Raw genomic sequence first — 25,004 nt, 5'->3', positions numbered from 1 at the left:
CCGCATGGCACAGCACAGCATTTTACAGCATTTCCACTGACTAAACCGGGGACAGATCCCCAAGTAACTGAGACAATCTGATCCCTGAAGGTGGAGCTACAACACTGCAGTCTGTTGATTGGTCAAAAGAATCATCACTTGCTCTGTGACAGCAGCTGTTTTTCTCCTCGCTGCACACAGCTTTCCATGAGCAAAACTTGATTGTGCTTTGTAACAAAGAGCCACATGGAAATCACAAAGAAGGTGCTGGGTATCTCCCATAGTTGTAATTTGTTTACCGTGTCAATTTTTTCATCTTCGTTGAATTTATTAGCGTGGTACACTGTGTCACACTATAAATTCACTGATGCGCCATTGGCATCCTGCTTACACACCAGCTACCATGAGGGGGAACAGTTGGCTGTGGAAAGGCAAATAGGACCAGGCGTGGCCGAATTATGCCTTACCGAACAATACTGATCTAAACCAGACTGCTTTGTGGAAACAAGGCTACAGCGACAAATATAAATTGGACATCCATTCCATTCCATTCATTGATGAAGGGGGCACCCAGATTTGAACTGGGGACCTCTTGATCTGCAGTCAAATGCTCTACCACTGAGCTATACCCCCATAGCCATCCTGAGAAATGTGCTCAATATTGAGAATAAGTGATCCTGAGTACAACAACGGTAAAGATAAATTTAAGAGAAGAAGCTTTATTTAGATTTAAGCATTTCCTGACATAAGTTGGGCTGCCATGAGAAATCATAACATAGATTTATGGAAGGACTTCCACTTGTCCTTCACGCCTATTTGGGTATTACCCTTTAACTTGTAGACATCATCAACTTGAAATAGTGACACTTATGATGCACTGGCAAATAGTACTGAGCTTAAGCTTCAAACCAGTGTGGCCAGTGTGACAGCAAATGTGCCGTTCTCAAACACATTTCATTTCCTGCTTTGTTACAGTGCAAAGAGGTGGGATTTGCCACAGTTCATGTTCTGCTCAAGCTATAGCACACGTACGTGAGCACAATGCAGCTCGACCGTGCCCTTATTGAGGGGGCACCCAGACTTGAACTGGGGACCTCTTGATCTGCAGTCAAATGCTCTACCACTGAGCTATACCCCCACATGCACTCTGACAAATTTGATCATTAATGAGTACAATTAACCTTAAAGCAATTGCTATTAGAAGAAGTTGTCATGTGGAGGTCTTTTTACATTAAACATCTAACTTAGGGAGAGTCCCAAGATTTTTTGTCACAGGAGCTCAGATGGCGTGGTGGTCTTGGTTGTGCTCCATGAGGTTCTCCTCCGTGGTTGGCCTAGATTTGAATCCAGCCTGGGGCCTGTTTCTTGCCATATACACTTTCCTATCCTATTGCATAACTTTCTAATCATCATGTCCAGCCTTTCAGTTTTTCTTCATGTACATTTGGTCAGTACTTTATTACTCAAAGAAAACTACATTTTGTAAGTTTTTATTTGTAGTGTACAAGAGGGGGCCATTGACAATAGCATTTGTTTGTTTGTTTGTTGTTGTTGGTCCACTGCGTGTCCTGTCCTTAAGTCCTTTACAACAACGGCAGGTTGATTTATTGAAAAAAGAAACTCAGGTCTGAGTTTAGGTGGAATTTTAGAGAAGCGCCCATAGTCCTTTTAAGAAAAAACACAAGATGCTATTTTTTTTTTTACACCGAATGTGTTGGTGATAACACTAAAACACAAAGTGCTCCTGTGATGAAACAAACTCCAGCCCTTGGGATGGTCAGCAGCACTTCATTTAAACCGTCAAACACAAAGCAGTAGAGTAATGAAGCTGTATTGAGTAAGCAACACCATAAAATCAATACAGTGAAGTGTAGTGTGCATGTTAAAGACACACTGCTTTATCAGATGTATTTGAACACTTGTAAAAAGCTGATCATTAAAAATGGTACTTGTTCCTAGATGAACAAATGGGTACATAAACGTTGGCTCTCATTTCAGTGACAGCTGGTGCGTTTTCTCCAGGGGGTGTTATGACCAAACAAAGTACGTATTAAGCTGAAAAGCTGAAAAAGAAACACAACATTTTACCATGTCAACCTTTGTTGTTCATGGACTTGAACTTTCTCCTGAGGAAGCTTTCAGTCAGTCCCACCTGTCTGAATTTACACTGGTTCTCAACCTGCGTGAAGTTGACCCCCCACCCCACGCAAAATTTGAGGATGAGAATATATTCTGTATGTGCTTCATTTGTACTGGTTTGTGCCGTAAAAACTTTCATTTGTGCCACTATGGTTTTATAGATATTACACACTTTATTTTCTGGAGATAATGTCACTGCCGTGGTGCTCTTCATTTGTTTTGGCTGCGGTCAAACAAAGTTTGTTTTGCCCAACTACAAAACCCTACAACAGTGAAGCATGTTTACCTGAAGTTTGTCCTGCAACAGCGGCATTCCAAGTGTTTGGAGTTTGAAAAAAGCAGGAACAAACAAAGGTACATTCAATTAAAAACAAAAATAGGAATTTACTTGGCGTGGTAGCACGAGACAAACTTTGTTTGAACGCGGCCAAAACAAATGAAGAGCACCAGCATGAAAGCATTTCTGGTGGAGATGTCATCTCCAGAAATTGAAGTGTCAATAACTTTGAAACCGTAGCAGCACAAATTAATTTTTTTACAGCACAAATGAAGCACAAACAGACTATTTTCTGGAATTTTGTTTGGGGTGGGGGGCCAGCTTCACACAGGTCGGTTCTCATACTGATACTGTTATAAAAGCGAGATGAAACAACAGCATCACTGGATACTGTTAGTAATACTGACAATGATAATGATGGCGGTCAGGAGGTTGGTGTCCCACAATCTGAGATGGCAGCTGGGGAAGTGACCTTGGAGGAGGTCTGCAAGGTATGTGGCAGCAGGGTAATTGAGAATGAGCAGGATCTTGAAGATGATTCAACATTGGACAGGGAGCCAGTGGAGGTGCCGGAGAACATGTGTGATGTGTTCATGGGAGCAGGAGTGGGCGAGTAAAGGAGCAGCTGAGTTTTGAACACACTGTAGTTTTTGAAGGTCTGTGGAGGGGAGGCCATAAAGGATGCTGTTGTAATAGTCTAGTCTTGAGGTAATGAAAGCATGAAGGGCAGAGAAGGAGTAGGTAGGGCAGAGATGTGAAGTGTTGCGGAGGTGGAAGAAGGATGTTTTGGTCATGTCCTGGGTGTATGATATGAAGGAGAGAGTCCGATCCAGGGTGACACCAAAGTTTCGGACAGAGGGAGACCGTGTGACCATCAGTGATGACAGAAAAATCCTGAGCAGAGGGGAGGCAGGATTTTGGGCCAATGATAATGAGTTCAGATTTATTGCAGTTGAGTTTGGAGAAGTTGCTGTTCATTTAGATCTTTGTGCCAGTGAGGCACTTTGTTTGCTAAGACGTCTACATAAACCAGCTCCTGGTTGAAACACGGGTAAATATTAATACCTGGCTTGTCAGGTCTCTCAGATATGTGACAAATCATAACTTTAAACACAGAACAAAGCCTTTTTATTCACCTTTTTACCATAGCTTATTCCATTTACTCCCTGCATCTAAAAAAAAAAACACAATGAACTTGAATTAATATTTCTACTTTATGTTGGATCGACAAAATAATAGATGCTGTAAGCTACGTATAGCAAGGAAGCTATAAGACAAAAACTATTGTTATCATTAAAATAACATTTATTCGTCTCTAAGTTAAAAGTGTTTATTTTCTTTCCTAAAATGGGCTGTTGTTCTATTTATTGACTGTATAGTGTGTGTTTTTCAGACAGTTTGAGACACAGAAAAAAAGAAATGTGCAGACACATGATGACAGATCAGTCACACTGGAAAATAGAGAGGGGAAATCTTTACTAGAACCGAAAAATGAACTGTTCTCAGCCGTCTCTTTTAGTTTTATCCGTTTAGGGCGACAGCAAAGCCTCCTGCTCCTCCACTGCTGGTTCAATCCCTCCTTCTCCTCCACTGTCTCACACCCCTGTTAAAATAATATCTCCTTCATTCCTTGTTTCCTCCACCTCCTCCTCCTCACTATTATCTCTCTGTCTCCCCTCCTCCTCCTCTGTCTCTCTTCCTCTTTCATTTGTTCTCCTCTCTTTCGTTCCCTCTCCTCACTTTGAACGAAATAGATTTTCAATTACTCGCTGAGTGCCTGGAAGCTTCTATATTTCCCAACCTGACCCCAATACAGCCCGAGTGACACCCCACGCACCACAAGCACACACACAGAAGCAACACACACGCACATCTGATAGACTTCCGCCTCCACTTACAGCCTAATGGAGTGGAGGAGAAAGAGGAGAATGTCTTCAGTGTCCTGGTTAACTACCTGTCACACACACACACACACACACACACACACACACACACACACACACACACACACACACACACACACACACACACACACACACACAGACAAATGAAACAAAACTGAAGTGGGGTCATGTAAACACCATGATATCAGATAGAAAATTACAAAATAAAACTTTATTTAACAAAAATGGGGCTTAAACAATGTTACATGAGCAAGTCCAAAGGGAAGACAGAGACCCTCAAATAGGCATGTTTATCGAAAACCGCTTCCTGTTAAGAACCGATCACAAATGTTTTGATCCATCAGCATCATTAGCCTTTATGCTTAATGATTCCCTCGTCGATTTCTTGACATTATGCGGGAGCAGCCGGACCTTACGTTGACGTCACATGGCGTGTCAATCCCACTCATCAGTCAGCAGCAGAATTTCTAAGACAATGGTGGAGACCTCAAAGTGACCAAAAGCTTGGCCTCACTTTACCAGAAGGACTCTAACGATGCAAAGTGTAATTTATGCAACACTGTGATATCATGCAGGGGCGACAACATCTCCAACATGTTAAAATTTGGCAAAATTTGCACATTTTTAACAACAAGATGAATTAAGAAGTGCTATACTCCTTAAAAAACTGGGGAACACCAACTCAGAGAGTTGATAATAATTGACGTACTTCAACTCATCCACCTTTTCAACCAGTTGATCACTGAAGCTACAAGAATTAAGGAGAGGATTTTTGGCCCCATTAAAAATCGTAATAAAAATACATCAGGAACTGCATTTCTGATGTTTTGCAGATTGTCTAGCCTGAGTTTCCTGTGGAATGAGCTCTGGTAAGAAAGGTTCCACTTCCACAAATCTGCTCAGGAGAACACTGACTGGACTGTCGCCTGAAAGTAAATGATGGCTTAGCAGCACACACACACTAAACAAAGCTCAAAACTATGTTTCCCAACAAATGTATTAATTAATAAAAAAAAAAACTGAACCAGACAACTAATACATCAAGTTACAGTTTTATATTGTAACCTGATTTGATAAGTGTTAAACCTCTGAGAGACTGAAGCTAATTCAGAACACAACACTTTGAATACAGCTGCTTCTCTCTCTCTCTCTCACACACACACACACACACACACACACACACACACACACACACACACACACACACACACACACACACACAGATTTCATTAAGCAGTTTGCGCCTCTTTAACACAGCCTCTCCTGGGTGTTAGTGACCGGTTTTCCGTATTAAACAGAGCTGGAGGTCAAAGGTCAACAACCTAATGCCTTATCTCTGATGCACCATGGCCAACCTTATTACTGAAGGCTTAAGGAACAAATGCACACACACACATTAAGTCCACACACACACACTTACTCTGGCACATACATATAAAGTCCACACACACGCTGCATGTACTCCACATTATTGGTGCTGAAGGTGAGATGATGGCCGCAGGGCATGCTCAGCGTGTGGAGCAGCACACGCCAGGCCATTTACATCTTTCTCTTTCTCTCTCACTCTCTCATTCTCTCTCTCTCTCTCTCACACACACACACACACACACACACACACACACACACACTTACATACACTTCGAGTTTCCACAGTTCTTTATACTACCAGAGTTTCATAATAAAGGTTACCATTTAAAGCTTTTGACATTTTTTGTTAGAGAGGCCTAGTGTGTTAAAATCATGTTTCCTTTACAGACACTGACACAACCTCACACAGAGACACAAAGACAATTTGAAAAAACTTAGAGAAGACACAAAATGTGAGCTCTGGTTTGAGGTTTGTGTGTAAGAAAGGTGACTTCATCAAATTTTCTCTATTTGCAACAATCGCTTCTCTGTTGGACTGAGTAGAAACTGGAAAAAAAAAACTTTGAAATTGAGTTTAAAAAAAAACAAAAAAAAAAAACAACCACCAATAATGTTTGGACAATTTTGCAGGTTTACATATTTAAAATCAAGAACGAGACTTTTTGGTCAATACATTTTGTAGCTGCTTTAAAAACAAACTGAAATCAACATCAAAATGCAGAACCATCAGTGATGAGATTTCTAGTTAATATCTTTAGCTTTTAACGTCTTTGATCAATGCAACTGACAGAATGCAGATTACTGCGCTCATGTATGTTAAAGACAGTAGAAAACTGAACAGAAAGAGCAAAAATATCAAAGGAAAAAGCAGACATACATCCCTGTTCATGTTTAACAGTGTTAAGACTGAAGCCAGGGTTGTACCTCAGACATTAGCTCCTCAGCACTTCTCAGGCGATGAGCTCTATTAAGTCAAAATTAGATGTCTCATGCTGGTGATTCAACACAAACTGAGCAAGTTGAAACTCAGCAAGATTCAAAAAATTAAGTTACAAGATTACTATAAACTGCAAGATTTATATAAACTGCATCTAGAGGACACACCAATTATTTAATTTAAAAAAGGTTTGAATAAAAAAACACTTTTAGTAGATCGAGTCTGGAATATTTTCCATAGCTTGATTTGCATTGATTAACACCACTGAAATATTTGCTTAAACTGTAAATACAAATGGTAAATGTACACTTTTAAAAAGGATAATCAAAGAAAACAAGCCAGCTAACCAAGATATTACATTTGCTCTGGTTTTTGAAATGGTTTTTAAATTATTCTCATGGAGGAATTAATCCACAGCATCCACTGGGCTGCACTGATGTAAACTGTGTGTGTGTGTGTGTGTGTGTGTGTGTGTGTGTGTGTGTGTGTGTGTGTGTGTGTGTGTGTGTGTGTGTGTGTGTGTGTGTGTGTGTGTGTGTGTGTGTGTTGCGTGTGTGTCAGAGTGTGTGTGGGTAGGCGTGGTGCTGCTTTGTTAAGGCCTGAATGAGTTGTTGATGGGTACAGCAGCTTGGGTCTCTCAGGGGATGAAGGGGGAGGAAAGAGGAGAGGAGGGGGGAGTGCATGGGTAAGTTGATAATTGCAGGGGAACTTGGACTCAGTCTGTTCATGTGCAACCCACCCAGCCCTCTCCTCCCCACACACAAACACACACACACACACTCACTCTCACACAAACCAGCGCTCCCTTTGAAGGGGTGGTCCCTTGATTAGGCCACTTAAACAACCCCCTCCTCCCTTTGTGTGTCTGCTCTCAGTGCGTCTGTCACCCACAACTCTCCCTCCGCACGTCCAGCTCTCTGTCCACTCTGCTTCATTTGTACACATCCTCTCTTTTTCACCTTTTATATCCCCCCTCCCTTCAGAGGAGTGTGTGTACATGTACATTTGTGTGTGTGTGTGTATTGGGTTAGGGGTGTCGGGGCTCCTCTCAGGTCTCAGCTGCCGTTGTGTGTGAGGGTGAATTACACGCTGTAGCGGAGTGTTGACAGGAGCAGCTGGACATCAGTGGGCCGTAGCGCCTGGCTTTGTACAATGTTCCGTGTGTGTGTGTGTGTGTGTGTGTGTGTGTGTGTGTGTGTGTGTGTGTGTGTGTGTGTATATCTGTGGCCAGGAACCCAACACAGAGCTGACACCTTCTGGCCAGCGAGGGAAAAAACGGTTGCAAAAGCGAGAGGACAAGCCTCATTTTGTTGTCTCATTTATTAAAAAAAAGGATAATTTGTGTGATTCATTTACACTCATCAATTCACAAAATAACACAAAATTAACCAATATGTTTATATGATGTAAAATAAAAAAAGACCCTGATAATGTGTCACATTATAAAAAGTTCTGAAATAAATATTAATCTCTAAAAATGTTTCAAGAAAATTAATGAAGGCTAGTTTTGCAATGTTTAAAAGGCCTCATGTGGGGATTTCTATGAATTCTTCCTTTGTGGCCTTATAGCAATTGCTCATGTGGAAGGGTTTGTTTACTGATGGGATGCTATTTAGGAATATTTTTAAGTTAATACATGAGAAAATTGAAAACAAAAGTAACCAAAATGTAGGTTTAATTGATGAAAATGATGTTAGATTAAGATCTGTGTGTATGTAGGATGAAATGAAACTGATCCAATAATAATAACAGGAGAAAAAAATAAAAGAAAAGAAAAGGGAAAAAAAGGAAATGAAAAGAAAAGAAAAGAAAAGAAAAAAAAAGAAATGAAAAGAAAAGAAAAGAGCACAGATGCAGTAATGATCGAGGAGAAGCGAGCTGGTCTCTGGCTGCTCGTGAGGCTGGAGACAGAGTTTTGTCACCACAGTCTCACACTCTGCTTCTGTAATGACTCGCCTGGAGGCACAAATGATTTCCTCCACTGGTGTTGATATAGCAGGAGTCGCCACAAATCCAAGGGAAAGGGTTTGACTTGGCGAGAAAAGCGACGGAGAGTAAAAATGTAACAGCTAAATTTAAAAAATGTTCAGACAGTTTTTATTTTTACATAGTTAAAAAAAATAAAAACTAAGATCTCCTCTGTTTTCTTTGTCTTAGTCAGCAAGTTAGATTTAGGATCACGCTCTGTTCATCCAGGTGGTCTTGTCATAGTAGTCGTGATGAAACTGCGGTTAATGTGTCACAATTTTCCAACCTCCAACCTCAAAAATAGCAGCTCACTCCACCTCTCTTCCTCCCCTCCTCCTGTCCAGGGATGCGTCATAAAGACATCATCACCATCATCATCATCATCATCATCATCATCATCTTCCTGAATGCTCTCATCATCAGTGTTTGAGGGCACAACAGAAGAAACAGAGGTGATGGGATAATCTATCTGCCCATCACTCTTCTGTGGATGTGGCTAGAAGTGAATCATCACTACAGACCAGAAATTAGGCTTTAAAAAAAAGCCAAACAATGACATCATCTAACCCTCATCTTAGAAGAGACAATCATCCATTCACAGCACACTCCACACATGTCAGGTTAATCTATCAGTATGACATATTTTCATGGATTACTTTCAGTGATGATCCAAACGTTAAACTTCTGTTAAATTTATTTTACTTTAAATCTGTCATTTAACCATGTGCCTCATAGCAGGAAGGCAGCACTTTGGCAGCAGACTAATGCAGGCTGAGGTTGTTCACACGAGACAGAGAAAGATCCAACCCTGCTCTTATACATAAACGATGAATTGCACAGTCTTTGCAGATTTTTAGATTGGGTTTTTTAGGTGGGATTTGAAATTGGGGAGAGAATCAGGGTCTCAGTTTGCGCAGGAGTGAGACAGGGGCTGCACAGCTGAATGCTTGAAATCCTATGAAGGTGAAATGAGTATGAGGTCCAGTGAGGAGCATGGAGAAGGAAAATGTGAGAGAGGTCATGGAGAGCCTTGAAAGCTTGAAGACGAGTCTCTGCTGTATTTGACGGGTAGCCAGGGAAGTTTTTTTAAGGACGGGGTGATCTATGGAAGAGGTTTAGGTTAAAATTTAAACCAGCTTGTTTGTGGACAAGTTAGTAGAGGAGAGGTAAGAGTTTTAGTAATCAATGTGTATAGTGGGTTGGATCAGTCATCTGTTTTTTTTTTTTTTTTTATAACAACACGTAGATATCAATCCATCAGATTGTTAAGTTAATTAAAGTCTCATTATTTGCTAACTGGCACCACTGGCTCAATTTACAACGTTACAGTTTGTTTTCATCAGCATCTGAGTTTTAAAATCCACATTTGCAGTGTTGCAGGCTGGGGTACGGAGAGTTTTCCCCCCACCACAGACATCCTGCCCCTGACCACGACCCAATACCCATCGTTTATTGAAGAAGTACAGTAGCTACAGCCAGCATTTGACATAGAGTGGAACTGGTATTTAAGAAACAAAGAAACTTTTCCCCTGAAACTCCAAAGCTAAAGCAATATAAAACAAAATCTGTGAATTTTGAACAGCACATGAACAACTTCTCTTTTGGGAGGAAACCAAGAATTTCAGCAGCAAGGGTAGGCCTGAACAATTAATCGAATTTAAACCGGCATCGCAATGTGCTTGAAGGCAATTTTCAGATTGCATGGCAATTTAAAAACAAGTTTTACAGTGCATTTAAAAAGTGCACTCCACACATTTAAATATTTCGGTGGTTGAGCCAAAACTTTGTTTTTATTTACATTTGTGCACTTTAGTTTGTGTTTTGTCACTGATGAGAGATCAGTAAGATTTTAAAACATTTTATATTTATGTTTTCACAGTGTTTCTTTTCATTTTATAAAAAAGTGCACTCCACACGTTGACATATTTCAGTGGTTGGGCCAGAGATTTGGTCTTATTAACATTTCTACACTTTATTTAGTGTGAGATTCATAGACAAGAGGATTCATATTTATATTTCATGTTACTGTTCATGCCGGGCCTGTTGTTTGTTGTTCTAAAGTGCTTTGTTCCTGTCCCTGATTTTATTCAAGGAAAATAATGATAATATTATAACATGTCTACAAGGCCTGAAGTTAAATCAATCTGTCAATATTTCACAATGATTGTAATAGTTAAATAAAGATACGTTATTTGGATCAATTCATGCATCAGTTCATCTCATTTCATCATACCATGTAGGCCTGGTCTACAGGAAAGAATTGTTTACATTGACAGTATCCTTTGTTGTGTTGGTCAAACTATAAAATGGTAAACAATGTAGAAGATATCATCCTCCAAAAAAATTGCATGCTAAATTGCAATCGTAATATTAGTCCAAAAAAATTGCAATTAGATCATTTTCCGAAATATTTCATCCCTAAGCTAGAGGCTGTTAGAAACAGGATCTCCAATGATACACTATTTACTTACTTGCTCTACCTGTCTTGTATGATGTGGTCTCTACACACAGTCAGTCTGATCCTGAAGCTTCAACAATGACCTGTAAACACTTGATGCTAGTCCAGTAAGTATGATGAGTTTTACAGCCCAGTGGCTGGATGAAGACTTCAGTGTGAGAGGGACATTACTGTATTCCATTTGTGTGTGTGTGTGTGTGTGTGTGTGTGTGTGTGTGTGTGTGTGTGTGTGTGTGTGTGTGTGTGTGTGTGTGTGTGTGCGTGTGTGTGTGTGTGTGTGTGTGTGTGTGTGTGTGTGTGTGTGTGTGTTCATTAATAAAAGAGATTTCAGTTTAAATCAATAAAGAAAGAAAATAACATCTAGAGACTTCAGTAATTATCGAAATTGCTCAAATTCTGCATAACTAGTTATATGGTAATTGTTTAAAGTGGTAATTGCAGACTTTTTAAAAAAAAAAAAAACAAAGCAGCTTTGTAGTCCTTCCCTTTTAAGAATTACATTGAATACAGATCTCCAAAATCCTCCATAGAAGAGTGAGTATGACTCTGCTGGAAGATCACTGAAGCATGTTGAAAACACAGTGTGTGATGCCATCGACCCCACATTTATTCTGGATATTTACTGTCTATAGCTTCAGCATATGATTTGGCAGGTGGGCAGGGAGGGAGGGAGGGAGGGAGATAGGAAACGAGGGAGGGGGGAGAAAACAGAGAGAGGGAGCGAGAGCATATACATCACTTCATCCTTAATTAGCTGTCATCAGCTTCTCTCCTCAGAGGAACCAGGGACTAATAATTAATGATCAAACTCTAAAGTAGAGTCACTCCCATCCTCTGCCTTCCTCCCTCTCTTCCACTATCTCAGGAAGAAGAATTAACAAGGAAAAAAAAAGATAACAGTTGATTTGGTTAGAGAGTAATGAAAAATGACTGGAGGAAAAACAGAGAGCCAGCGAGGGATCTCGTAGATTTAATAAATGACTCATCGAAAACCGACAGAAATGAGGTAAGAGGCATGCACCCTCAGGTTTCAAAGGTAGCCAGCGTTCCTTGCCCTCCACATTATCAGAGCTTGTTTGGTGTAAAAGGAGCCACGAGCGTCCTCTTTATTAGTCCAGTCTGAAACACACAAGGACAGGAGTAATGAACCCGCCTTATCGTCTGATGGAGGATTGTGTTTACAAGATGAGGACATGCCAGGAAAGGCAGCCATTTTCCTCTGACACCACGCTTTGGGTGGGAAGTTCAAACACTGCTGTCAAAAGAATAATAAAACAGTGTTGTTTTCAAAGAGGAACTTCAATAAACACAGGATGCGGAGTTGTTTTTTAGTTTCAGCAACCATTCGCCAGCCATTACCTTTAGCCGCTTGCTGGCTAACGCGCTAAATATTTATTAATCCAGTTCTTAGCTATTGCGTTATCAAACATGTTCTTTCTTTTTGTACTACGTGATTATTCCCAATTGCAATTAACTGATTGAAATACAATGTGTAATTATACAACAATGGGCTTCACTTTCAGTCTTACTAAAGCTGCATATGAGTCTGTAAAGGTAAAGTTTACAGACTCACACTGTCATTCTTTGAACTTTGCAGAAAATACAGCTGTTCAAACTTTTACAGAAATATTTCTAGACTTTTTCCATAAACTGTACAATAGTATAAGAACTCAGTCTTGGTGACATCACGTCTGTTTCTGGCAGGAGCCATGTTAGAAATGCTAACTCAAGAGGCAAGCTTTGAGCGTCCTTCCTAACAGCTACGGGGCTGATGCTTTTCCCATTGTTTTGTTTTGTTTGTCTGTAATTGTGTTCAATAACTTGCAGCTGTCTTTTGCTGGACACTCTTGTAAAAGAGACATTTAATCTCAATGAGGCTTTCCTGGTTAAATAAATTTTACATGACTAAATAAAACAGGGTGCCAGGTCTGTCAGTCACGTGAGCTGTTCAAACTCATAAACTTAATATACCCTAAACCACTGAGGGTTTACACGGTAATGGTTTTAGGAAGAAACGCAAAAGTTCTGTTGCATTTCGGCCTCACGTTTACACGGAAATGGCATTTTAGCCGACCTAAAATGCTAACTTTTGAAAACAGTCTACGAAGTGGAATTTTTCCAAAACGCTGCCAACACCGTTGCCGTGTCAACAGCAGGCCAGCATCTTCAGTGGAAACGTTACGCTCCCACTTTGGGCAAGCACATACAACAGGACAACTGTACCGTTTTTACGATCTTCGCAAACTACCGTGTTGTACTTGTGCTGCTCCATCAGCTGACTGTCTATCAACTAAATTTGCATCTGTTGCTCCACTTCTGCACTTAGTATTCACCAATTTACCAGATGATCGGCTCCACTCTACTTCAGTTGAGATCTCCCAAAAACTGCATCTGAACAAGACAGTTATAGCGGCAACTACAGGCCTGGCATGCTTACTACAGCATTTTCAATCCCTTAGCGTTTCCGTGTAATGCAGATTTTTTTCACTTGGTTTTAGCATTTTTGGATGAAACGTTGTGTAAACGGGGCCTGAGTTAGAAAATAATCCACTCCCCATACAGTGTGCGGGAAGTTAGCTATTTAGACCCAAGTTTTTTTGTTTTAAAATGTGTAAATGTATTTTTAATGCAGTAAAAGTTCGTGTTTTTTGGCTTAATTTACGGTCTTTCTGCAGCCAGCCTGAAGTGGACTGTCAACAAAGTGCAGCTTTTAGCACTTCTGCGTTGGCTTCATTTTTGAAACTCAATGTCACCCTTTAGGCACGAAAAACTTTCATTTTTCCAATTCCAAAAATGTATTCACTGAATATTTAAATGTAACTAAAACACACAGTTTAGATTGTTCCAAAACTATCAACATATTGTTCACCTTCCTTAAAAAAGAGCAAGTAGATTCAAAACATTGTTTATAACTACATTTAAAATGTCACAATCCCAAACTGGGATGTTGCACTTACTTTTTCGCCATCACACAGTTTAATCCAATCATGCTGCACCAGCTTCACCTTCATTTTCTTAATTTCAGTCACCAATACATTATCTTTGAGTTGCCAATCATTCAGGAAGTATTTTGTCCGCAGATATCAGGCAATCCGCATTTATGAGGTCTAAAACAAAGTGTAAAAACATAACAGCATGAGCTTTCCTCCCAAAGTGTGACAGCAGAGCAAACTGGCCACCGTGTGAATATGGTCAATGGTAATGTTTTAACAAAGCCTGTGCAACTGTGTAGACAAGAGCAGCTAATTAGAGAGGAACACAGTGTAAGTGGGCATATGTGCACAAGAGGACCAGTCAGCCAACACACGACGGGAAGGCGCTGCAGGGGGACACAGGCAGGCAGGCGACTGACCAGCTCTGGAGCCAACACTGAGCCGCCATGGAGGCATGTTATGGTCTCAGCGCCCCAAGCCCCTGGCATGCATCTCCAGAAACCCTGCTTGTAGTAGCAGGGAGGTGGAAGCTGCCGGCTTTGCAGACCCCACCACAACCTGTCCTCTCTCCAAGACTGGACCCACTCTTGAACATGTTTGTGTGTTTGTGTGTATGTGCACTCCTTCATAAGCTGCACTTAAGTGCTTTAATTGGATTATCCTGAATGAGTAAACAAACTACAGCAGCTAAATCATAAGCAAATGAATGAAAGTGTCAGAAAGCACTTTGGTGTCAATTTTCTCTCTTTCATGATCTTTGCTGGCTACCCTGCTCCCTTTTTCACTCAACACTTCACTCATTTAGTTCCTCTCATATGTAATTATCCTGATTTAAAATGACTCAAAAACACTGCTGCTGCTGCTGCTGCTGCTGCTGCTGCTGGAGGTGTGTGTGTGTGTGTGTGTGTGTCACACTCAAATGAGACAGGCATTTCTTAAGTGGCTGCTTTGAAGTCGGGGATGAGCCCGTGATTAGTCCTGTGATTCATTGACAAGAGGAAGAAAAGGAGGCGAAAAGACGACAGAGCGCAGGCAAGCTCCCGGAGAGGAAGGAGAGCAAAAATAAACAAATGGAGAGTTTTGAAATGACATCTGTGAATATCATTAGAATATTAATCTGCACTGATGACACAGATGCTTAAGCCATCTCCTGTAAATGCGATAGGAAGAGGGAGAAAAGGAGAGGAGAAACATTAGAACAAGGAAAATAAATGAAAAAGTCCGAAGAGTGAGGATGAAAAAGAGGCAGATGTAAGGAGAATAGACAAATAGGAAAAGTTGAAAGTAAGACCAAGGGCGTTAGGTGGAAATGGCGCAAGAGAAGAGATGACCAACAACAGGAAACAAAGCGGAGTAGAGGAAAGTGAGTGAGCATCAGATAGAGAGCAGAGCTGCAGTTCAGACGATGAGAAGGACCATAAGATAACAAGGAGTGGGGAGAACAAGACAAAATGAATAAAAGGACAGAGGATAAACATGGGGGAAGAATAAAGGAGCTATAAGGGGCTCAAATAAGAAAAAAACAAGGACATAACAGAAAAAAAAGATAAAGGAAAAAGAGAGAAGGGTACAAGTAAAATAATGCTGGAATTACAAGCTTAAATGAAATGCAATAAAAGACAGAAAAGGAGGAACAAGATGCCAAAAGCAGAACTGAAGAAGATGAGACTTGGCTGTAAACTGAAAAGTCTGCTTTAAATACTGAAGATGCTGAAAACCCAATTAATGGTGCAGGAAATATTAAAGATAAAAATAAATTACAAAAGATCCTCAAACAACTAAAGATGAAGCCGAACATAAAAATAAACAGTGCTAGAAGTAAACTGATGAAGATGATGCTGAAAATTATTAAGAGTATGATAATGTTGATAAGGACTGTGTTGAAAAGGATACACATGGTACTGAAAACAGTAAAGGTGATTCTACAAACACATGAGATGATGGGATGGAGATGAAGCTGAAAATGGAGCCAGAGCTGAACCTTAAAGATAGTGCCGAAAAGAATTTAAACTGGGCTACGAGTGATGTGGAAAATCGTGAATTGAAGCTTAAAATGCTGAAGAGGATGCTAAAAGTCTAGATGATGCTAAAAGACAACAACTCACATGCTAAAGATAATGAAAGTAATGACGATAGTTCTGACATTAAAATGACGACGAAGAAGAATTGGTGAAAAATAAGATTAGGCTTTAAATTCAGTAACAGATGCAAAAAATGAAGATTATTTGGTTCAGAAGTGCTGAAAGTAATGCTCACAATAATGAACTGATAGTTCTGAAAATAAAGAATACTAAGATAAAGACAATGCAGAATATGATAAAGATAATGATTTCAGTGCTGAAGATGAAGCTGGACATGCTGAAAAGTGAGGAGATATAAGGAAGGACACAAAGAGAAAACCAAGGAGGAGATTTGACCAGTGAGAAGAGGTGTGAAGGTGAGAGGAGGGACTAAAGCTTCTTACTCATTTAACTCCAATTTACAGCTCAATAAAAAGGGCCATTTCCTAAAAAAATCTATACAGAAAAATCTAAGACAAATCATTTCATCACATTCTTTGCCCTAATTGCAGCCATATGCAATTTTAGAGGGCTGTTCTACCTTCTAATGATTCCCTGGGGAAACGAGGGGTTAATTGCTGCAGCTGGCGGCGTGGCTCCTCAGTGATAAAGAGGTGAAGTTTCTTTCTCGCCTTTGTGTCGATCACTCCCTTTTTCTTGCTCCATCCTCCGGGACTAGTTCATACCATAAGGAGATACACAAACTATTGGGGGTTTGAAAAAGTATCAGGGTCTAAAATTTTTAAATGAGCCTTTGCACTGCACAAGTTACTGGCATTAAACAAAGACAACCTCCGGACAGACGTGCATTAAAAAAATGTCATATGCTGTCACGACTTTATTTCTTGGGTTTCTTTTTCAATGTGGTTTGGTTGTACCACATCTACAGTTCTACAGTTTTGTTTAGCAGATGCTTTTGTCGAAAGCAACGTACAACCAAAGCAAGAATTTGGACAGAAGGAAAAGCTAGTTAGTGCGACAAAGTGCCATAAGCTATTTGGCTGCAGGTGCTGCCATTGAGTGCAGTTTTTTTTTTTGAATAATGTAGAATAATCTAGCCAACTAACTACTATCAATTGCTGCAACAATGTACTTTAAACTTCAACAACATTCAGTATATGATGCTGAAAATTCATTAAGAGCTGAGTCTTAGACCTTCTGACTCATTCTACCCCTGGGGACAAAGAGGAGAAGGCTCAGCTTAAGTGTCAAAGTGTTCCCTGAAGTAGAGAGGGACTCTGTGGATTGTATGGAGTTAGGTAATTCATACCACCATTTGGGCACAACAGAGGAGAAGAGTCTGGCTAGAGATTCAGAGCCGCACTGGGCTGGGAGCACCAGGTGTCTTTCACAAGCAGAGCGTAGTGGGCGAGAAGGAGTGTAGACCTAGAAGAGGGACCACAGGTAGGCAAGAAGCTGTTTTTGTCAATGTTTTGTGAGCTAGAACAAGAGCTTTGAATTTGATTTGAGCTGCCTCTGGAAGCCAGTGAAGAGAGATTAACAGCGGGGTGACGTGCTGTTTTAGGCTGGTAAAGGAGCTTTGACTGTGCTTTTCTAAAGGCTGCCTCTAAAGGCCCTCAACATCTTTTAATTTGCCTGACACTCATTCCTTTGCAATGTGGTTCAGAACTCAACTTCAATGTTACCCTCTATTCCTGACACTTTGCTACTTGGATTTTAACACTTTTCCTCCTCATCCCATATGCAGAGACAGTTGTTTGTCACACAGCTCTGTCAACGTGCATCAAGTGCACATTTACAGATGAAATCAGAGTGTATCACAAAGTACCTCTAACACCAGGCTGCCGTCAGTGCTTTTACTATGAGCATTAACAACTCTCTAGTTCTGTATTTAAGGCCTGGGAGCTGCTTCTGGCCACAAGATTTTACTTGATGAAAAACAAACATTTAAGCAAGGATCTAGAAAATGGAAAACGCCATCCAGCCTTCAATCTAGATGTCTAGAACCAAACTAGTTAGCTGAACTTCTAAATAAGTTTTACAGTGGATCATCTGACATGCTAGCATGTTCATATCCCTTCCATTTATTTCCCAGCTCCGTTTTCATGCTCTGAAAGAAATGTGGTAGATTATCACCCTCAAGTTATTTGTCATAAGACATCATTTTGTGAAGACCTGCATTTGATTTTTTGTCTTCTAATGGTGCAAAAGTACACACCACACAACTTATCTGTCCCCTGACATACATTGCATACAAAGTTTGGGAATCAACAAGATTATAAATGACCTGCATGAAAGTTTTCAGCTTGAATTTGCAAATCAAAGCAATTGATATGATTAGCAATTTTGCTGTTTTATGAGAGGTAAATCCTGCAGACTCTGCTCATAGATGAAACTGAAACCTAAATCAGTAGAATGAGCTCACTAAATGTTGCCATTTGTCAACATGGCTTTATCCAGTGTTCAGAGTTGACTTAACTGATCCAGACAGGTGGGCAGCACAGAGGGAGGGTGCTGAAGACATTAGGAGAGGGGATAGACAGGAAGGGGGTGAGGGCTCCTGAGGTTTGTGAGGGTCAGGTGAAAGTCACACAAGCTGAGGATAGAGAAGCTTTCAAGATGGAGGTTGTTTGAGGCCTCCATTCCCACGTCTGATTACAAGACAAACAGAGACAGATGAAGCAGGGGGGACAGCGGTGGCGAGGGGAGACAGCAGCGGAAATGTAGAGTGATTACACACATAGACAGAGGGAGAACAAAGAGCAGGAAGGAGCAGGAAACACGATGTCAGCGAGAGAGAGACCAAGGGTTGAACCCGCCTCAGCTGTGAGGGGCACCTGTTCACGGTGGGACCACCTCCTCCCGCCAGCCTTAATCAAATTTACCACAGAGACAGACTGTGACGACGCCCCCCTCTAACAAGAAACCCACTGTGTGTTACATCCAAATAATCCCTACCTCTAGCCAGGCTCTCACTGCACGCCACTTCCAAAGGTGTCCCACCTCTAATACACACCCACGCCAGAATGTGCCGAATTAATCTTCCCTCCAAACTCTAATTAACTGGCCAGTAATATTGTGTGTTCCTACATGGGGAGATTTGGACCCTGTGGTTTATTACATATCACAACATTATGGTGTAGCTGTGTGGGATGGGAAATAATGACTCTTGAATTATATTTCAGAAAACTCAAGCATCTGTGATTGTTGCTGGAGTTTGGGAAAAATTAATTAGGACAAAGACAATCAAAGTTGGTGCTCGTGTACGGAAACACTGGATCTGGTTGAGATAGTTGTGTAGCTTCTTTAATATTCACAGTGATGTGAACTGTAGGCGTGCCACAGAATCCATCAAATCTGGATGAGAAACTCTCTGTTATATTGTGGATGTCACAGGTTGGCAGCTTGTCTTGGGCCAGAAGTTTATTTTGGATGCTGTAAATTATGATCTGTGTTTGCCTAAATTACTGTGGGACTCAACAAAGGCACAAATCATGATAGATCTGCAGATTATTCTCAGGCTTGGAGTGCAAACTTCACAGAGTTGATTAATATACTTACAAAGTTTTCTGCACATTTCCAAACAAGTGTTGTTTGCAATGTTTGAAAGAGCACATAGTAGACTATGTTTCTGCTCTTATATTCATAACTAGTTGTAAATATTGCGCTTATATATGTGTCATATAATATAACAAAGAAACTCCTAACAGCAAGAAACAGAGCAGGATGTTTCTGTTTCATGTTGTATTGGGGTTAAAATGCTCTCTAGTAGGGATGTGAATTTAAAGTAATTCCTGTATCCAAATCCTCTAAATATGTAATGAACGAATAGTCAAATACTCACAACTTTTTTTTATCGTAATTGTAAACAAAAATAGGGTCTGTTGGACACAGACCTCCCAGACTGTAATGAAAACTGTGACTGTCTTTACATACATCTTTTTCACTCTTGTAAATAACCTCTGTGGTGATGGCTTGTACACCATCAGCTCTCTGAAGCTTTCACTTTCTTCAAAGCTTATTAAGAACATATCTAAAGTTTTTATTATAAGCAGGCTAACCTCTGCTCTGGTTTTTGCCACAAAGACAAATGCTAGCAGGGCTAGCAATAGACGTAATGCAAGACTGCCTGTCTCCACTGTACTCCTTCTGCTTTAAGTGCGTGTGGTTAAACATGAAACTAGTTATTCTGAGGTATGCAAGTTTAACGTCACATATCTTGCACTGCACATTAACTTCATCGTTTTTGTCAAAGTACTTCTAGACAACACTTTTCTTGACTGACATGTTACAGGTCTAACAGATATTTCTGCATTTGTTGTGTTGTTTTTTTCCTGGTGTAGATAGATAGATAGATAGATAGATAGATAGATAGATAGATAGATAGATAGATAGATAGATAGATAGATAGATAGATAGATAGATAGTTATTGTATAGATTGATGTCAGAAATTTATCTTGGGCAAAGTGCAAGTGCTACATCCAACATATAAAAGACAGAATAACATAAAACACAAAAACACAAATAGCAGTAAATAACATGTACCTAGAGAGTTGCCGTAGGGGGCAAGTGTTGGGGGCAAGTGACAATTCCTTTTTGACCAATCAACAGTCTGCAGTGTATTGCCCCACCTTCCAAGAGCGGATCGGTTTAGTCTGGCACCCATACGGAAGGGTCCCAAAAAAGTAAGCCGGCTCATCTCGGTTTTTGGGGATCTGTCCTGGGATAAGTCAGTGGAAACACCACAAAATGTGGGCCGTACCTAGACGAAACAAAGTGGTCTGCTTAGTGGAAACGTGGCTAAAGGGAGATTAATGGTACTGGAGTCAATTCTAGTGTGACTGATGACGACAAAGCAGCTTGATGGAGTGACAAACTTTTCAGTCATTCTAGGTTAGCCAGCATTAGAAATAATAGACCTCCTGCAAAGACTTTCTTTATTTGATGTATTGCATACAGAACAATTGGTAATTTGAAAATCAAAAGTTTGTTGTGATTGAAATCATCCCACTCAGATATTTCTCCAAAATAAACACTGTCACTCCTTGGTTTATCATATTATTTTTTGCGATTTTCTTACAATAGATGTGTCCTTAGTTTGCCAAAATGGCATCACGATGCAGATTCGTAACAAATAATATGGAAGCTTTGTCAGGTGAAGAAGGCAAGAGGAGGGGAAAACTTTCATTTGAGTCGGAAGCATTCCTCAGCTCGTCTGTATAACTGACAGAAACACTATCCTATTAGCAATGTTAGCATGCTAATACCAAACACTAACTAACAGGGTGAACAAAGTACACAAAAATCTGCAGAATATTAGCACAATAGCGTTGTCTGGTGAGGATGTTGGCATGCTTCTGTCGGCTCAAAGCACTGTTGAAGTTCAGCTAGCATGGCTGCTAAGATGCAAGGATGCTAAAAGCATAAATGGAAATAAAAGCAGACGAACTTCAAACTTCGAGGAGAAAATACATCAAACAATGAACAGCTACTCTGGAAGCACAACACATTCCTGTCAAACGCTAAAGACAAGACACACAACACACAAGCACATACCTGTAAAAGAGGGTATTTGAGTGAATAAAAGATGGATACGAAGCATGCCCCAGCTTGTCCGTATTAACTGATGAGGATGCGTAGCATCAGCCCACATCACTCGGTTGCGATTGCACCCCCTGCCAGTGTCCCCTGAAAACCACACCAACATTAAAACAACCATCAGATAAAAGACACAAAACAGGATAAAGAATACAGTAATCAAGAACTATTTATCTTGTTATTTTTCAATCATTACAACTGCACATGCACTACATACAGACATCCGCATTCTTCAATCCAGGCTTACAGTTTCTACATGTTTGTAGGATTTAAAAACTGAGCTAAATTATGGCTACCAAGTGTGTCACAATGTTCATCAGACAAGATATCTTTTCATGTTTATGTCCTCAATGAGTGCTCATTTCTATGGAGGACCATTTTTCAAAAATAAGTAGACCCAAGAATTAACTATCTGTATTGTTTCTCTCTTTAAGAACCACCATCCTAATTGTACACCCACTTAATTTTTTTGATAACACACTCAGATTAACACGGATAACAGTAAATTTTAATCTTATTTTTCTCAAGGATGTGATTCAATCCACCAGCCCTCTGCATCTCCATCCGTTTCTCATTCAATCTGTCGCTGCCTCTCCTCCCACTCTCTCTTACAGGAGAGAGAGGTGTCAGTTTCAGTGAAACAACTTAATTCTGATGTCAATGAATTAATTAGATGTGTTAATGAGCTAGCGACAGCTAACCCAAATTAAATTAATACCGTAATGGCCTCAGACAGCGAGAATTAGCTCCCATTTCAGTAAACGCTTTCTGGAGTGTACACAGCCGCCAAGGATAGACACACACAGACACAGACACAGACACACACACACACACACAGCTCAAACAACATCCATCCCCCCGAGCAGATCATCATCCAGATGTAATTAACTGACTAATTACAGGAGCTCTCACTGGCTCCCTCTCCCCTCGCTGTATCTCTTCTCTTTCTAACACAGTCTGCGTCTCTGTCGACTCACTTATTTGACCCTTTAAAGACACAACTTTGTCATACTTCCTCACGCAGTTAAGTTACCGCTGGTCATGTTTGCTTTGGCTCTCCTGTTTACCGCCGACATAGAGCTCCACAGAGCCATTAAAAGGTTTTTAAATCTTAAGTTGTCAGTGTCTCTGTGTTCTTCCTTCCTCCTGTCAACACACTTAAAGTCTCATTACATTCAACAGGCCCGGCTTAAAGGCTGTTTAGTCTGCCATTAGCTCTAATAGTGACTCCTCCACAGTTGCCACGCTCCAGCAGACCCTGCTGACGGGAACCACCAGACTGCTAATCTGATCTCAGAGGCACAAAATGGCTGCTGGCTGTGTGAGGTGGTCGAAGATTTAACTGTTCTACAAGTTACAGGATTTCACAAAGTGTGAATGTAACTTTCCCCTCCATTACTGTTTTTCTGTTTATCTTATTTCACATTAAATTATTTTAATGGAAAAGTATTCAATGTTTTTTCTAGTTGGGACCATAGACTTTGACAGTGCTCATTAGTTTCTGAAGCAGAGTTTGAATTCACTAGCCATTGTATTGGAAATACTGCACAAGTCTTATTTTAACTCAAATAAGAGCAAAAAAGATGGAGTTGAGATCGACCTTTAGCCTCCCCGCTCACAGCAGTTTACCCACTTAACAGTCAAAGGATGTGGTATCTGTGACATCACCTATCTGTTTCTCTTACAGTGTTTGGAAGCAAGTCATCTGCTTGCTTCATATTGTAAACGTTGAGTCAAGAGGCAGAGTTTGAGCCTCCTCACTAACAGCTACAGGATGCCTACCTGCCACTCCGCTAAACTAGGCCTCTGATTTGGTAAACTTATGATAGTTATATCTTCTAAATTGTAAAAATATTTAATAAATCCCCCTATGTGTGCTGTTAAACAAACAAGGTATTCAGACCTGAGCCGCTTTTTGAACCAGGCCTTAAATATGTTTTTAAAGTCAGCTTTTAAGTCTCAGTATGTAGCTGCCAGTCTAGTGTTAAAACGTATTACTTACAGTTCATCAAGTGTTTGTTTGGGGGTAGCTGCAACCCACAACCTGTAAGACTTTTACTTCAAGTTGTCTTTAAGAAAACAAAGTTGTGAGTTTTGCCTGTCTTAACTGACGGTCAGGCATACTGTATTTATTAGTTACACTGCTCAAAGTCCGCCTTAACTCCTACCTTTTTGTTAGTAGCTTGCTCAACCAAAAGCTGGGATGAGTTAGCATTTCCATACAGATTTCTGAAGCTACATCCACGTATAAAGCTTGGTTTATGCTTGATGCTTCTCAGAGGTCCATGTGGCTTTGTGTGGATGAATGACGTCATTCTAGCAGCCTCCCCCCCTCGCGCAAATGGAAAATTTCTGCTTCACGCTCATCCGAAAATTTCTATCTTCCACATGGAGATGCATGGACGAACAGGAGCTCCTCTTGTCTAAATTAAAAACACCTACCAGCACGTAAATGATTCATCACACACAGATCATGATGGTCATGAGATGAACAATTCCTGGCGCAAAATTACGGCCACACTCGGCAGAGAAAGAGGGACAGGCAAAAAAAAATAAAAAATTGTAAACAGTGTTGACAACTTCTTCTACTTTAGTTGAGCACTGTGACGGACATGCGTTTGCGCACTGCCCCCTGGAGTTTGAAAACGGATGGCAAGCAGAGTGTTAAAAAGTATAATAGCCACACACGTTCTCTTGCTGGTCATGTCCGTGCGTCACGTTCACGGAGAAAGCCCAGGCTTTATACAGTCTTTACTTCAAAACTACTGACTTGTGAGTACCTTCCCTTATCCTGAGCAAAAAAAGAGAAATGAAACCAAAGTGAGTTTTTTGAAACCACACGGTGAAAGTGTGTATTACCTCCACCAAGGAGGTTGTGTTTTTAGGAGAGTTTGTCTGTTTGTTTGTTTGCTTGTTTGTTTGTCTGTGAACAACATAACTCAAACAGTAAGAAACATATCTTGATGAAATTTCCAGGACATATTCAGAATGCGATAAGAAAGAAGTGATTAAATTTTGGAGGTGATCAGGATCACTGTCTGGATCCAGGATTTTTTTTAAGGATTCTTTATCACTGTGATAGGGCTGTATTCATCATATGTGTATATAACTCCACGATAAATGGTCGGATTGCTTCTCAAAACAGTACAAGACAAGTTCAATATAATTTATGAAAGATGTAAAAGTGTGATCCAGATACTGGCAATATTCTTGATACTAAGATCCAGAATATGAAACGTGTACTGGGTCATCATAATTTTCATCACTGTCAGGTAACACATTATCGTACATACCTGCAACTAACACCAAATTGTAACAGACAGTCTGCTGAAAGGGAGTATAACATTAAAGTAGGACTGAAATGTTGGGTGACAATCACAATATGTGTAGAGGTCTGAGTGCTTTCCTCGTTTTCACTGTA

General features: G+C 40.4%; 1 long non-coding RNA gene and 2 other non-coding genes across 4 annotated transcripts; all 3 read right to left on the bottom strand.

Annotated features, from left to right (window-relative positions):
- Positions 1 to 540: 540 nt before the first annotated feature.
- Positions 541 to 612, bottom strand: trnac-gca (transfer RNA cysteine (anticodon GCA)). Its single transcript has one exon. It is a non-coding gene; the product is annotated as a tRNA-Cys (tRNA).
- Positions 613 to 1,045: 433 nt separating this feature from the next.
- Positions 1,046 to 1,117, bottom strand: trnac-gca (transfer RNA cysteine (anticodon GCA)). Its single transcript has one exon. It is a non-coding gene; the product is annotated as a tRNA-Cys (tRNA).
- Positions 1,118 to 11,997: 10,880 nt separating this feature from the next.
- On the bottom strand, positions 11,998 to 24,113 carry LOC141787113 (uncharacterized). 2 transcript variants are annotated; one of them, XR_012598031.1, is made up of 3 exons: positions 23,752 to 24,113; positions 21,542 to 21,673; positions 11,998 to 12,149 (listed from the first exon to the last, which is right to left on the bottom strand). It is a non-coding gene; the product is annotated as an uncharacterized LOC141787113 (long non-coding RNA). The 2 variants fall into 2 exon arrangements; XR_012598032.1 differs by lacking the exon at positions 11,998 to 12,149 and adding an exon at positions 21,081 to 21,400.
- Between the last annotated feature and the right edge of the window lie 891 nt (positions 24,114 to 25,004).

Source organism: Halichoeres trimaculatus, unplaced genomic scaffold, assembly GCF_033239565.1.
Source record: "Halichoeres trimaculatus isolate MK-OKI-2021-1 unplaced genomic scaffold, fHalTri1.1 fHalTri1_scaffold_2, whole genome shotgun sequence".
Lineage (NCBI taxonomy): Eukaryota > Metazoa > Chordata > Actinopteri > Labriformes > Labridae > Halichoeres > Halichoeres trimaculatus.
The sequence above is the reverse complement of the archived record's forward strand: the minus strand, read 5'-3'. Positions and strand labels throughout refer to the sequence as shown.